The following is a 13,891-nucleotide window of genomic DNA, read 5'->3' as shown; positions in this document are numbered from 1 at the left end:
GATGGGATAAGATGCAGGAAGAGGGATAGAGAGCAAGGGGGTGGGGGGAGGTAGACCGTCCATCAGCAATCCGGTGGGGAGGGGAGGGGGTGTGGGGGGTTGTTCTGGCAGGCCGCCAACCCACGATCCGGTGGGGAGGGGGTAGTGGTGGGGTGGGGGTTGTTCTGGCAAGCCGTCAACCGACGATCTTGAGGAGCCTAGGAGAGCTCAAGAGCTCCCAGGAAAGTAGGTGGTTAGTGACTGAGATTTATAGATAGATACATGCAGTAATATGATGTACTGTATATGCAGAGAGAGAGAGAGAGAGAGAGAGAGAGAGAGAGAGAGAGAGAGGAGCTCAAGGTGCCAGTTCCCCCGGTAGTCTAAGCCTATAGCAGCATAACTAAGAGCTGGTCTACACCAGCACCAGCCCTAACTATAAGATTTATCAAAAAGGAAAGTTTTAAGTCTAATCTTAAAAATACAGACTGTGTCTGCCTCCCGGATCCCGGCTGGAAGGCGGTTCCAGAGGAGAGGAGCCCGATAACTGAAGGCTTTACCCCCCATAGTACACTTGGAGACTGTAGGTACCACCAGCAGGCCTGCACTCCGGGACCGCAACGCTCTCAAGGGACAGTACGGCACTAGTAGCTCCTTAAGATAAGATGGTGCCTGGCCATTTAGAGCTTTGTAGGTGAGAAGAAGGATCTTGAATTCTATTCTAGACTGTATAGGGAGCCAGTGCAGAGAAGCCAGGACAGGAGTAATGTGGTCCCATTTCCTGGTTCTGGTCAGTACACGAGCTGCAGCATTCTGGACCCGTTGAAGAGTCTTTAGAGATTTGCCAGAGCACCCTGACAAAAGAGAGTTACAATAATCCAGTCTGGAGGTAACAAATGCATGAACTAGTTTTTCTGCATCACTTTGCGACAGGATATTCCTGATCTTGGATATATTACGAAGGTGAAAGTAGGCTGTTCTTGAAACTTGACTGATGTGAGAGCTAAAAGACATATCTTGATCAAAAATAACTCCTAGATTCCTAACAGTGGTGCTAGATGCCAGGCTGATGTCATTAAGGACAGTCACATCACTAGAAAAAGTCTCTCTGAGGTTCTTAGGGCCTAGCACAATAACTTCAGTCTTGTCTGAGTTAAGTAGCAAAAAATTTCTGGTCATCCAGGTCCTAACGTCCTTAAGGCATGTTTCTAGCTGACATAACTGACTGGTACCATCGGGCTTCATTGATACATAAAGCTGAGTATCATCTGCATAACAATGAAACTGTATGGAGTGTTTCCTCATAATATTTCCCAGAGGAAGCATATATAATGTAAAAAGAATTGGTCCAAGCACTGAACCTTGTGGGACTCCATGGCAAACTTTAGTGTGCATAGAGGACTCATCATTAACATGTACAAACTGAGATCGGTCTGATAAGTAGGATTCAAACCAACTTAAAGCAGTCCCTGTAATTCCAAGCAAATGCTCCAGTCTGTACAACAGGATCCAATGGTCAATGGTGTCAAAAGCAGCACTAAGATCTAACAAGACGAGCACAGACAGAAGTCCCCTGTCTGAGGCTAGAAGTAGATCGTTTGTAACTCTAACTAGTGCAGTCTCAGTGCTATGGTGGACTCTAAATCCTGACTGGAACTCTTCAAATAAACTGTTGTCATGGAGAAAGTCACATAGCTGTTTACCTACCACCTTCTCCAGGATCTTCGAGATAAAAGGAAGGTTGGATATAGGTCTGTAGTTAGCCAGAGTTCCTGAGTCCAGAGTAGGCTTTTTAAGTAGAGTTTTGATTACCGCTACTTTAAATGTCTGTGGTACATAGCCTGCCAGTAAAGACATATTGATCATATCTAATATGGAGTTGCTAACTAAGGGAAAGACTTCCTTAAACAGCTTGGTTGGGATTGGGTCTAAAAGACAGGTTGACGGTTTCGATGCAGAAATAATGGAATATAACTCTGAAAGGTTGATTGGAGAAAAACAGTCGAGACTAATATCTGGTCCTGGAACTGTCTCTGCCGTATCAGACGTATCTGCACCAGGTAAGGGCAGGAGGTTACCAATTTTGTCTCTGATGTCTAGAACTTTGTTGTTGAAAAAGCTAAGGAAATCATTACTGCTGAGGGCTAGAGGAATACAAGGCTCAATGGAGCCATGACTCTCTGTCAGCCTGGCTACAGTGCTGAAAAGGTATCTAGGATTGCCTTTGTTTTCCTCGATTAGAGAGGAGTAGTAGGCAGCTCGGGCGTGACGTAGAGCCTTCATATATCTTCTATGACTATCCTGCCAGAAAAAACGAGATTCTACCGTTTTGGTCGAACGCCATTCTTTCAAAATTCCGTGATGATTGTTTCAGAGTACGGGTTTCTGAGTTGAACCATGGAGCCACTCTCCGCCGCTTGACAACCTTCTGTTTCAGGGGAGCAATCGAATCCAGAGTAACTCTCAGCGAATCCACTGCACTATCAACAAACTGATCTAGCTGAGAGGGACTAAAGCTATCGTAAGAGTTTCCAACTGGGTTGAAACACGGTACTGAATCAAAAACAGCTGAAATAGCTTCCTTAAATCTAGCCACAGCACTATCCGACAAACTTCTAGAAAGCACACCTCTTCCAGGCAGAGGTAATTCTAGTAGGACAAAATCAAATGTAATAAAAAAATGGTCTGATAGCAGAGGATTTTCTAGGAAAACTGTAAGGTTATGGATTTCAATTCCATAAGCTAAAACAAGATCCAGGGTGTGGTTAAAATGATGAGTAGGTTCGTTTACACCCTGGGTGAAACCAATAGAGTCTAATAGTGACATGAAAGCTGTGCTCAGGCTATCATTTTCAACATCCACATGGATATTGAAGTCACCTACAACAATTATTCTATCACTGCTAAGGACTAAATCTGATAAAAATTCTGCAAACTCAGATAAAAACTCAGAATATGGGCCAGGAGGGCGGTAAACTACAGCAACTAGAACTGGCTGAAAGGTTCTTGAGACTGGATGTGGAAGACTAAGAACAAGGCTTTCAAAAGAAGAAAAATTCAGCTTTGGTCGAGGGTTAACTAAAAGACTGGAATTAAAAATAGCTGCTACTCCACCACCTCGTCCGGTGTCTCGAGGTATATGAGTATTAAAATGACTGGGAGGAGTGGATTCATTCAAACTAACATATTCATCTCGACACAGCCAGGTTTCAGTCAAAAAAAGTAAATCAATGTGCTGATCTGATATCAGATCATTCACTAAAAGAGACTTGGATGCTAAGGACCTAATGTTCAAAAGTCCGCAGTGAATCCTCCGATCTTGTAGCAAAATCGTATTCGTAGTTTTGATTCTAATCAGATTCTGATGATTCACGCCGTTTGGATGACTTATAAAAACGGGTCTGGGCCGGGGGACAGACACAGTACCTATAGTATAACTACAGTTCGATTCAGAATTACAGCTATAGTGACTGGGAGACAGATCTAAGGGAGGCGCAGAGAAGTGTGTAAGACTGCTTCCTGGTCTGAACTGAATTCAGTATGCAGATGACGTGAATATAATGGTAAAAGGAGAGGAGGATATAGAACTGATATTAAAACATGTACAAACTTATGAAAGAGCATCTGGGGCAAAAGTAAATGAAAATAAGTCAGAAATTATGTTACTAGGTAAGGAATCCAATTTTGTTAATAGGTGGGGATTTAAAACGGTGTGTGAGAGAAGAAAAGTGTTGGGAGTGAATATGGGGAAAAATGAGAATGAATGTGATGATGTAACATGGAAAGAGGTGGTGGGTAAAATTAAGAAAACATTGAATTTGTGGAGAGCGAGGGGTCTATTGTTGAGAGGAAGGGTAGGCGTAACAAATGCTCTCGTGTTGTCCAAAGTGAATCATGCGCTTAGTACTTGTACGCTTCCGGACTGGGCCTTTAAGGAGAGTTCAAAGACCATTAGGGACTTTATTTGGAAAAACAAAACAGCGAGTATAGCTCACAAAACAATAATAGGGGCTAAAGATCAGGGGGGGCTAGCTTTGATTGATTTACTTACAAAAAAAGTAGCACTAAAAGTCAAATTGATAGGCAAATTTATAGACCAGAACCGGAACGTAGTTTGGAAAAACCACTTCAAACAATATCTGTGCAGTTTTGGACTGACAACGAAGACAACCTGTACCAGATCAATAACCCAGATTCATTTAAACACTTGCCACGGTTTTTCCAGGAAGTACTCAATGCGTGGTATCAGGTTTCATCCTGGACTGTACCAGAGTGCAGAACGAGAGGGTCAGTGCTACGACTGCCCTTCCTCTCGAGCCCGTATTTTAAGAATGGGGAGAGGGTAATTAAGTGTGAAGCTATGTCGAAAGCGGGATATATTAGAATAAGGGATTTACTGAACTGCGGGGGGGATTTTGATTTACAAATGGTGGTGAGGGGTTTAAAAAATAAAGGGTGTGTGTGCAGAAAGGATGTGATTGAGAGAGTGTTTGAAAATGTAAAATTGTCTTTGTCAAGCGAATGGGAAAAATTAATCAAAGAGAAGGAGGGAGTGATGCAGGATGATGTGGTGGGGATCTCCCTGTGCCTAGGGGAGAAGAAACACAACATTATAGATGTCACTACAAAAATTTGGTATAGATGCGCAATCACACATAGAATACAGAAACCCCCATCCGAAGTAAAATGGACAGACGCATACCCGGACATAACAGGCAACATGATATGGAAGAACATTAACATTCCGCATACACCACATGCAATATTTGACTTAGATTTCAAACTGAGGCACAGGAGGATCTTCACCTGCATCGTCCTGCATCAGATCCATAAGGAGAGGTATGAAAGAAAGTGTTGTGTATGTGAAAGTACGGATGAGGATTTAATACATTTGTTTGTTACGTGTGGGGAATTGGTTTATTTTTGGGGAAAAATAAGAGAAATGTTGGGGAAATGCAGTGAGAATGAGTGTTGGAATGAAAGGGGGTGGGAATTGTCGGTGTTGTTGGGGGTGGGAACAAAACAAAAAAATCAAAATGTAATGAATATAATTTTGGCTTTTGCACGAAAAGCGGTTTTTAACAGGAGGAATTATGCACTGTATGAAATTAAGAAAATGAATGTGTGGAGAATGTTTGTGAATGAATGGAGAGCACATCTTAAATTGCTGTACATAGCGAATGAGAGTGAGTTTGTGAGAATGTTTGTAGAAGGTGCGAGTAAACGAGGAGGGAATTATGTGGGATGTCTAAATTATTTTGTTTTTGTTTTTTTTGGTACGAGGGCTTCTTTTTTGGTCATGGGGAAAATGGGTGGTTTGATTTGGGGGCTTTTTTTTTCTCAGTGGTTTTTTGAGAATACTGTGGGGTTTTTGTATGTTTTGTGGTTTGTTTTCAGAGGGGTGTTTGCTTTGGGGGGGGGGATTCAGAAGAGTTGTCATGAGTTGTGGGTATCAGGGGTGGTTTGAGTTTTTTTCTTATGCTCTGTTTTTATTTTTTTTAGGGTGCCGTTTGCATCAGAGGGGAGGTTTAATTTATATGGTGTATGTATTGTGATAGTATTTGTTGTAAATGATGTGAAAGTATTATAAATGTTTTTGTAATTTTGATAATAAAAGATAAAAAAAAAAAAAAAAAAAACATGCCCGATCTCGGAAGCTAAGCAGGGACGGGCCTGGTTAGTACTTCGATGGGAGACCCCCTGGGAATACCAGGTGCTGTAAGCTTTTTCATTTTTTTGATCATATGTTTTTTTTTTGATCATATAGAGACATATTCACATGTCCAAAAATTCAGCCAGAATCAAGGGCATGACAATAAAAGGCCCCTGTCTGCACAAAATAATGGCTTACGGCCATACCACCCTGAACACGCCCGATCTCGTCCGATCTCAGAAGCTAAGCAAGGTCAGGCCTGGTTACTACTTGGATGGGAGACCGCCTAGGAATGCCAGGTGCTGTAAGCTTTTTCATTTTTTTGATCATATGTTTTTTTTTTATCATACAGAGACATATTCACATGTCCAAAAATTCAGCCAGAATCAAGGGCATGACAATAAAAGGCCCCTGTCTGCACACAATAATGGCTTACGGCCATACCACCCTGAACTCGTCTGATCTTGGAAGCTAAGCAGGGTCGGGCCTGGTTAGTACTTGGATGGGAGACCGCCTGGGAATACCAGGTGCTGTAAGCTTTTTCATTTTTTTGATCATATGTTTTTTTTTGATCATATAGAGACATATTCACATGTCCAAAAATTCAGCCAGAATCAAGGGCATGACAATAAAAGGCCCCTGTCTGCACACAATAATGGCTTACGGCCATACCACCCTGAACACACCCAATCTCGTCCGATCTCGGAAGCTAAGCAGCGTCGGGCCTGGTTAGTACTTGGATGGGAGACCGCCTGGGAATACCAGGTGATGCAAGCTTTTTAATTTTTTTGATCATATGTTTTTTTTTTTATCATATAGAGACATATTCACATGTCCAAAAATTCAGCCAGAATCAAAGGCATGACATATTTAAAAGGCCCCTGTCTGCACACAATAATGGCTTACGGCCATACCACCCTGAACTCGTCTGATCTTGGAAGCTAAGCAGGGTCGGGCCTGGTTAGTACTTGGATGGGACACTACCTGGGAATACCCGGTGCTTTAAACTTTTTCATTTTTTTGATCATATGTTTTTTTTTTAATCATATAGAGACATATTCACATGTCCAAAAATTCAGCCAGAATCAATAATGTGGGGGAGCATTTGCTCATTTGCTCACAATAATGGCCGTAAGCCATTATTTTGTGCAGACAGGGGCCTTTTAAAGATGTCATGCCCTTGATTCTGCCTGAATTTTTGGACATGTGAATATGTCTCTATATGATAACAAAAAAAATATGATCAAAAAAATGAAAAAGCTTACAGCACCTGGTATTCCCAGGCGGTCTCCCATCCAAGTACTAACCAGGCCCGACCCTGCTTAGCTTCCGAGATCGGACGAGATCGGGCGTTTTCAGGGTGGTATGGCCGTAAGCCATTATTGTGTGCAGACAGGGGCCTTTTATTGTCATGCCCTTGATTCTGGCTGAATTTTTGGACATGTGAATATGTCTCTATATGATAACAAAAAAACTTATGATCAAAAAAATGAAAAAGCTTACAGCACCTGGTATTCCCAGGCGGTCTCCCATCCAAGTACTAACCAGGCCCGACCCTGCTTTGCTTCCGAGATCGGACGAGATCGGGCGTGTTCAGGGTGGTATGGCCGTAAGCCATTATTGTGTGCTGACAGGGGCCTTTTAAAGATGTCATGCCTTTGATTCTGGCTGAATTTTTGGACATGTGAATATGTCTCTATATGATAAAAAAAAAACATATGATCAAAAAAATGAAAAAGCTTACAGCACCTGGTATTCCCAGGCTGTCTCCCATCCAAGTACTAACCAGGCCCGACCCTGCTTAGCTTCCGAGATCGGACGAGATCAGGCGTGTTCAGGGTGGTATGGCCGTAAGCCATTATTGTGTGCAGACAGGGGCCTTTTAAAGATGTCATGCCCTTGATTCTGGCTGAATTTTTGGACATGTGAATATGTCTCTATATGATAAAAAAAAACATATGATCAAAAAAATGAAAAAGCTTACAGCACCTGGTATTCCCAGGTGGTCTCCCATCCAAGTACTAACCAGGCCCGACCCTGCTTAGCTTCCGAGATCCGACGAGTTTTTTTTTTTTTTTATCTTTTATTATCAAAATTACAAAAACATTTATAATTCTTTCACATCATTTACAACAAATGCTATTACAATACATACACCCTCTAAATTAAACCTCCCCTCTGATGCAAACGGCACCCTAAAAACAATAAAAACATAGCATCAGAAAAAAAACTCAAACCACCCCTGATACCCCCAACTCAGGACAACTCTTCTGAGTCCCTCCCCCAAAGCAAACACCCCTCTGAAAACAAACCACAAAAACATACAAAAACCCCACAGTATTCTCAAAAAACCACTGAGAAAAAAAAAAACCCAAATCAAATCACCCATTTTCCCCATGACCAAAAAAGAAGCCCTCGTACCAAAAAAACCAAAAACAAAATAATTTAGACATCCCACATAATTCCCTCCTCGTTTACTCTACACACATTCGCACCTTCCACAAACATTCTCACAAACTCACTCTCATTCGCTATGTACAGCAATTTAAGATGTGCTTTCCATTCATTCACAAACATTCTCCACACATTCATTTTCTTACTTTCATACAGTGCATAATTCCTCCTGTTAAAAACCGCTTTTCTTGCAAAAGCCAAAATTATATTCATTACATTGTGATTTTTTTGTTTTGTTCCCACCCCCAACAACACCGACAATTCCCACCCCCTTTCATTCCAACACTCATTCTTACTGCATTTCCCCAACATTTCTCTTATTTTTCCCCAAAAATAAACCAATTCCCCACACGTAACAAACAAATGTATTAAATCCTCATCCGTACTTTCACATACACAACACTTTCTTTCATACCTCTCCTTATGGATCTGATGCAGGACGATGCAGGTGAAGATCCTCCTGTGCCTCAGTTTGAAATCTAGGTCAAATATTGCATGTGGTGTATGCGGAATGTTAATGTTCTTCCATATCATGTTGCTTGTTATGTCCGGGTATGTGTCTGTCCATTTTACTTCGGATGTGGGTTTCTGTATGTATGTATGTGTGATTGCGCATCTATACCAAATTTTTGTAGTGACATCTATAATGTTGTGTTTCTTCTCCCCTAGGCACAGGGAGATCCCCCCCCCACATCGTCCCGCATCACTCCCTCCTTCTCTTTGATTAATTTTTCCCATTCGCTCGACAAAGACAATTTTACATTTGCAAACACTCCCTCAATCACATCCTTTCTGCACACACACCCTTTATTTTTTAAACCCCTCACCACCATTTGTAAATCAAAATCCCCCCCACAGTTCAGTAAATCCCTTATTCTAATATATCCCGCTTTCGACATAGCTTCACACTTAATTACCCTCTCCCCATTTTTAAAATACGGGCTCGAGAGGAAGGGCAGTCGTAGCACTGACCCTCTCGTTCCGCACTCTGGTACAGTCCAGGATGAAACCTGATACCACGCACTGAGTACTTCCTGGAAAAACCGTGGCAAGTGTTTAAATGAATCCGGGTTATTGATCTGGTACAGGTTGTCCTCGTTGTAGAGTCCAAAACTGCACAGATATTGTTTGAAGTGGTTTTTCCAAACTACGTTCCGGTTCTGGTCCATAAATTTGCCTATCAATTTGACTCTTAGTGCTACTTTTTTTGTAAGTAAATCAATCAAAGCTAGCCCCCCCTGATCTTTAGCCCCTATTATTGTTTTGTGAGCTATACTCGCTGCTTTGTTTTTCCAAATAAAGTCCCTAATGGTCTTTGAAATCTCCTTAAAGGCCCAGTCCGGAAGCGTACAAGTACTCAGCGCATGATTCACTTTGGACAACACGAGAGCATTTGTTACGGCTACCCTTCCTCTCAACAATAGACCCCTCGCTTTCCACAAATTCAATGTTTTTTTAATTTTACCCACCACCTCTTTCCATGTTACATCATCACATTCATTCTCATTTTTCCCCATATTCACTCCCAACACTTTTCTTCTCTCACACACCGTTTTAAATCCCCACTTATTAACTAGATTGGATTCCTTACCTAGTAACATAATTTCTGACTTATTTTCATTTACTTTTGCCCCAGATGCTCTTTCATAAGTTTGTACATGTTTTAATATCAATTCTATATCCTCCTCTCCTTTTACCATTATATTCACGTCATCTGCATACTGTATTATTTTTACGTTTTCCTTACCTATACCTTTTATGTTTACGTCTTCCGATATCAGTGCTGCCAGCGGCTCTGCTACCAAGCTGTACAACAGCGCTGACATCGGACATCCTTGTCTCACTGACCTTGATATTTTAAAAGAATCAGTTAGTTCCCCGTTACATTTTATCTTGCTTTCCGCTCCTGTATACAACATATTTATCCATTCTCTCATTCTCTCCCCGAATCCAAACTTCTCTAACACCTTCCCCATGAACCCGTGATCTACTCTGTCAAAAGCTTTATTTAAATCAATCCCTAGCCATATTCCCCCCTCCCCTTCCATATCCCTGACCGTCTGTTTTATTGAAATGATTGAGTCTGCTATGTCTCTGTTTGGTATACTGTATGATTGTGTTTGTTCTATGATTGTTCCTATTACCTCCCTGATTCTATTGGCTATTGTTTTCGCTATGATTTTGTAGTCTGTGTTGAGTAGGCTGATTGGTCTGTAGTTGTCCAGATTTTTATTGTCCCCCTTGTTTTTGTAAAAAATAGTAACCACCCCTTCCCCTAAACTTTTTGGTATATGTTTCACTTTTTCCATATATTTACTCAATTTGTTCACCAAGGGCACCAGCTGCTCTTTGAAAGCTTGGTAGAATTCCGCAGTTAGGCCATCGCTCCCAGGACTTTTGTTTTTGTTTAACCCCTCTAAAGCACTTCTGATTTCTCCCTCTGTAAACTCACAATCACACCACATTTTATCGTCCTCGCTTAGTTTTTTCTTTAAGGCACCCAAAGCTCTGTTCACACTCACGCTATCACACTCCTGTCTCGAAAACAGGCTTTCATAATAGCCCTTTACTATTTCTAAAATTCCCTTTTTATCTGTCACACTTTTACCTGCTTCATTTAATAATTCGTTTATTTCTGTTCTTTTTTGTTTTTGTTTTTCCAGACCTAAAAAAAAGGCTGTACTCCTCTCCCCCTCATACATATATTGTATTTTACTCCTAATGGCTGCACCCCTACTCTTTTTAAGTTCAATCACTCCCAACTGTTCTTTTAAATGTATGTATTTTTCGACATCTACATTATCTACACTGTCAAGCGATGCTATTTCCTCACTTAGTTGTTTTCTCAAATTCTCTTCCTTTCTATTTTCTCTCCACTTTTTCTCTTTACTATAATTGATACACTTTTTTTAAATTCTGACTTTTACACTATCCCACCACACATTCATATCTTCACTCTCATTCCACTCATATCCCACATCATTCAACAATCTTTCCATACTTTTCACAAACATTCCATCATCCAGCAAGCTTGCATTAAAGCACCATATCCCTCCTTTACGTACATTCGTTTCTTTTCTAAACGTGATTTCTATTCCAGCGTGATCGCTCCACATATTAGTTTTATATTCAACTTCTTTAATCCACCTCACTACCTCGCATGTCACCAAAGCATAATCTATTCTAGATTGTTTTAATCTATTTAGTACAATTTGTCTCCTGGAGAACACCCTCTCCCATGGATGTAGCAATCTCCAAATATCAATGCATTGTTTCGTTATCATTATATCTTTAAGTGTCCCCCTGCTTACATCCCCCTTAAACACATTATTTTTTGACACATCGGTGGGTGTCATCGCCACATTAAAGTCACCGATTATTATACAATTCCTTTCCCACCATTTGCTTATTGCAATGAAGAACGTTTTCCTTTCTTTTTCTCCATTCGGTGCATATATATTTATGATTCTTATATTTTTCGTTTCATACACACAGTCTATTACTATTATTCTTCCTTCTTTGTCTCCATAAACCAAATTTACCCCTGTTACCCGACCCGTTTTGACTAAAACCGCCACTCCTCTCGCCCTCGACGTGCCATTGGAGCAGAAAATATGGCCCACAAAGTCTTTTTTTATGTCTTCCACCAGGGAATCATCCCACCTGGTCTCCTGCAGGCACAAAACGTCATTCTGCAAGGAAAGAATCGAATGTCTTTTTTCTTTGTTCCTTAGTCCATTCACGTTAATCGAAAATAAATTAAAGGCCATTATCATAAAAATAAAAACAAAAAAAAACGTATTTACAGGGGTTATTGTCAGTCATTATTTGTCTTTACATTTAAATTTTTTCACCAACTTTTTTCGTTGTCCAAGACTTAGTCTTTTTTGCGCACTCGCCAGTTCACCCACATCCATTTCGCTGTCCGTTTCATTGGGACTGGTGCTTTTACCCGTATTATTTAGCGTGATTTTTCTCCCTCCCGCCTGTCCAACACCACTCTCAGGCATCTCCCTCCCCTCTGTGCTCATGCTTACCCCCGGGTCTTCTGCCACGTCCCTTCCGTCTCCTTTTTTCCCTCTCTCGCTCGTTTTTCGCTGCTTCTGCTGTCCTCCCTCTCCAGCCAGCTCCGGCGTCTCCAGCTCGCACTCTGACGCCCGTTCTCCTCCGCTCTCTCTGCTCTGCTCCATTTCTCCGTCACTGTTCTCGTCTTCTCTGATCTCCTTCCTGCTTGCTCCGATCACCTCCTTCTCCTCCGCCTCCTCCTCGTACACCTCCTCCGCCTCGTCTTCATCCTCGTACACCTCCTCCACCTCGTTCTTGCTCTCCTCTCCGTTTTCACACTCACATTCATTTTCTCTTTTTTTACAGTTTGTGCATTTTGTGCTGTTCGCGCTGCATTCTCGCGCAAAGTGTCCCTGCACCCCACAGTTGTGGCACATAAATTCTGGACACTCTCTCAGGATGTGTCCCGGCTGGATGCACATCCTGCACACTTTTTGTTGTCTATCATGTATTACTCTAAAATATTCGCTCCCCATCACAGTGTTAAACTTTGTGGAGTAAGGGAGTGACTGTACCTGGTCATTAAATCTGACCCGGACAAACCTCGTTCCGTCAGCTATCATTGTTCCAGGCCACATTCTGCGTTTTATTGGTGATGTCGGTTTCACTCCCCATCCCGTCAGCTTCCAAACTATTTCTTCATCTGTGATATACGCTGGCAGGTTTAAAAAAGACACCACCAGCTCATCATTATTTAGTTCTCTCGCCACGACTCTGGTCTCTCCGATCTTAAATCCATCCAGCAGCCTTTCCTTTCCTTTAATGTTGCTCACCGTCACCTCCAGTTTTTCAGGTCCCAGGGTTCTGCACGCCAGCAGGCCCCCACATATCATTTTTATGTTGCTCATGACGTGATTTAGAGGAACTTTGTCTCCTACCATTTCAATGTTTAGTGTTAGTTTTCTCTCAAAAGACACTTTTGCTTCTTCTTTTTCTGCTCTCTCGCCACCTCTCCCATTCTCTGCATGCGGAGCAATCAGCCCGCCGCTCCTCTCTCTTCCTCTCTCTCCGTCATCCATTCCGTTCCCTGTTTCATTTGCCGTTTTCATCGGTCCTTTTTGTCCGTCGTTCTTCTCGTTGTCGTTAAATCCATTCGTTTGTTTCAGTGCCATGTTTGTTTGTTCACGTTGTTGTCCGTTCTCTTTTCCTTTTTCCATCTCTCCAGTCCGTGGTCCTGTCATCTTTGTGATCCGTCCGTGTGAGTTTGCTCGCGACATACGAGCAAACATTCACAAAAAACAAAAATTCTTCACAAAATTGTGGAAAAAAAAAAAGGAAAAAAGGTGAAAAGAAAAACGATCCCCCTAACAGTCAGTGACTGCTGGGGGACATTCACTCACAATCTGAGGTATTCAAATAAATCCAAAGCGCGTCCAAAAAACAAACAAATTAGTCCAGCTGTCCTGCTCAGTAATGACACGTCAGCTCTCCTTCAGCACCACACGAGCTCTGACAGCAAAAGGGGCGTGTTCAGGGTGGTATGGCCGTAAGCCATTATTGTGTGCAGAAAGGGGCCTTTTAAAGATGTCATGCCCTTGATTCTGGCTGAATTTGTGGACATGTGAATATGTCTCTATATGATAAAAAAAAAAATATATGATCAAATAAATGAAAAAGCTTACAGCACCTGGTATTCCCAGGCGGTCTCCCATCCAAGTACTAACCAGGCCCGACCCTGTTTAGCTTCCGAGATTCGACGAGTTCAGGGTGGTATGGACGTAAGACATTATTGTGTGCAGA

General features: G+C 41.8%; 4 non-coding genes and 4 pseudogenes across 4 annotated transcripts; 4 read left to right on the top strand and 4 right to left on the bottom strand.

Annotated features, from left to right (window-relative positions):
• Positions 1-5,824: 5,824 nt before the first annotated feature.
• On the top strand, positions 5,825-5,943 carry LOC132959926 (5S ribosomal RNA; annotated as a pseudogene).
• A 119-nt stretch (positions 5,944-6,062) lies between these two features.
• Positions 6,063-6,171, top strand: LOC132959978 (5S ribosomal RNA; annotated as a pseudogene).
• A 119-nt stretch (positions 6,172-6,290) lies between these two features.
• Positions 6,291-6,409, top strand: LOC132959915 (5S ribosomal RNA). Its single transcript, XR_009667147.1, has one exon. It is a non-coding gene; the product is annotated as a 5S ribosomal RNA (ribosomal RNA).
• Positions 6,410-6,532: 123 nt separating this feature from the next.
• Positions 6,533-6,641, top strand: LOC132960108 (5S ribosomal RNA; annotated as a pseudogene).
• Positions 6,642-6,890: 249 nt separating this feature from the next.
• LOC132959892 (5S ribosomal RNA) lies at positions 6,891-7,009 on the bottom strand. Its single transcript, XR_009667126.1, has one exon. It is a non-coding gene; the product is annotated as a 5S ribosomal RNA (ribosomal RNA).
• Positions 7,010-7,128: 119 nt separating this feature from the next.
• LOC132960025 (5S ribosomal RNA) lies at positions 7,129-7,247 on the bottom strand. Its single transcript, XR_009667164.1, has one exon. It is a non-coding gene; the product is annotated as a 5S ribosomal RNA (ribosomal RNA).
• Positions 7,248-7,369: 122 nt separating this feature from the next.
• LOC132960131 (5S ribosomal RNA) lies at positions 7,370-7,488 on the bottom strand. The gene has a single exon (XR_009667193.1). It is a non-coding gene; the product is annotated as a 5S ribosomal RNA (ribosomal RNA).
• Positions 7,489-13,766: 6,278 nt separating this feature from the next.
• LOC132960084 (5S ribosomal RNA) lies at positions 13,767-13,875 on the bottom strand (annotated as a pseudogene).
• Between the last annotated feature and the right edge of the window lie 16 nt (positions 13,876-13,891).

The sequence above is a fragment of the Labrus mixtus genome, chromosome 24 (genome assembly GCF_963584025.1).
Source record: "Labrus mixtus chromosome 24, fLabMix1.1, whole genome shotgun sequence".
Lineage (NCBI taxonomy): Eukaryota > Metazoa > Chordata > Actinopteri > Labriformes > Labridae > Labrus > Labrus mixtus.
The sequence above is the reverse complement of the archived record's forward strand: the minus strand, read 5'-3'. Positions and strand labels throughout refer to the sequence as shown.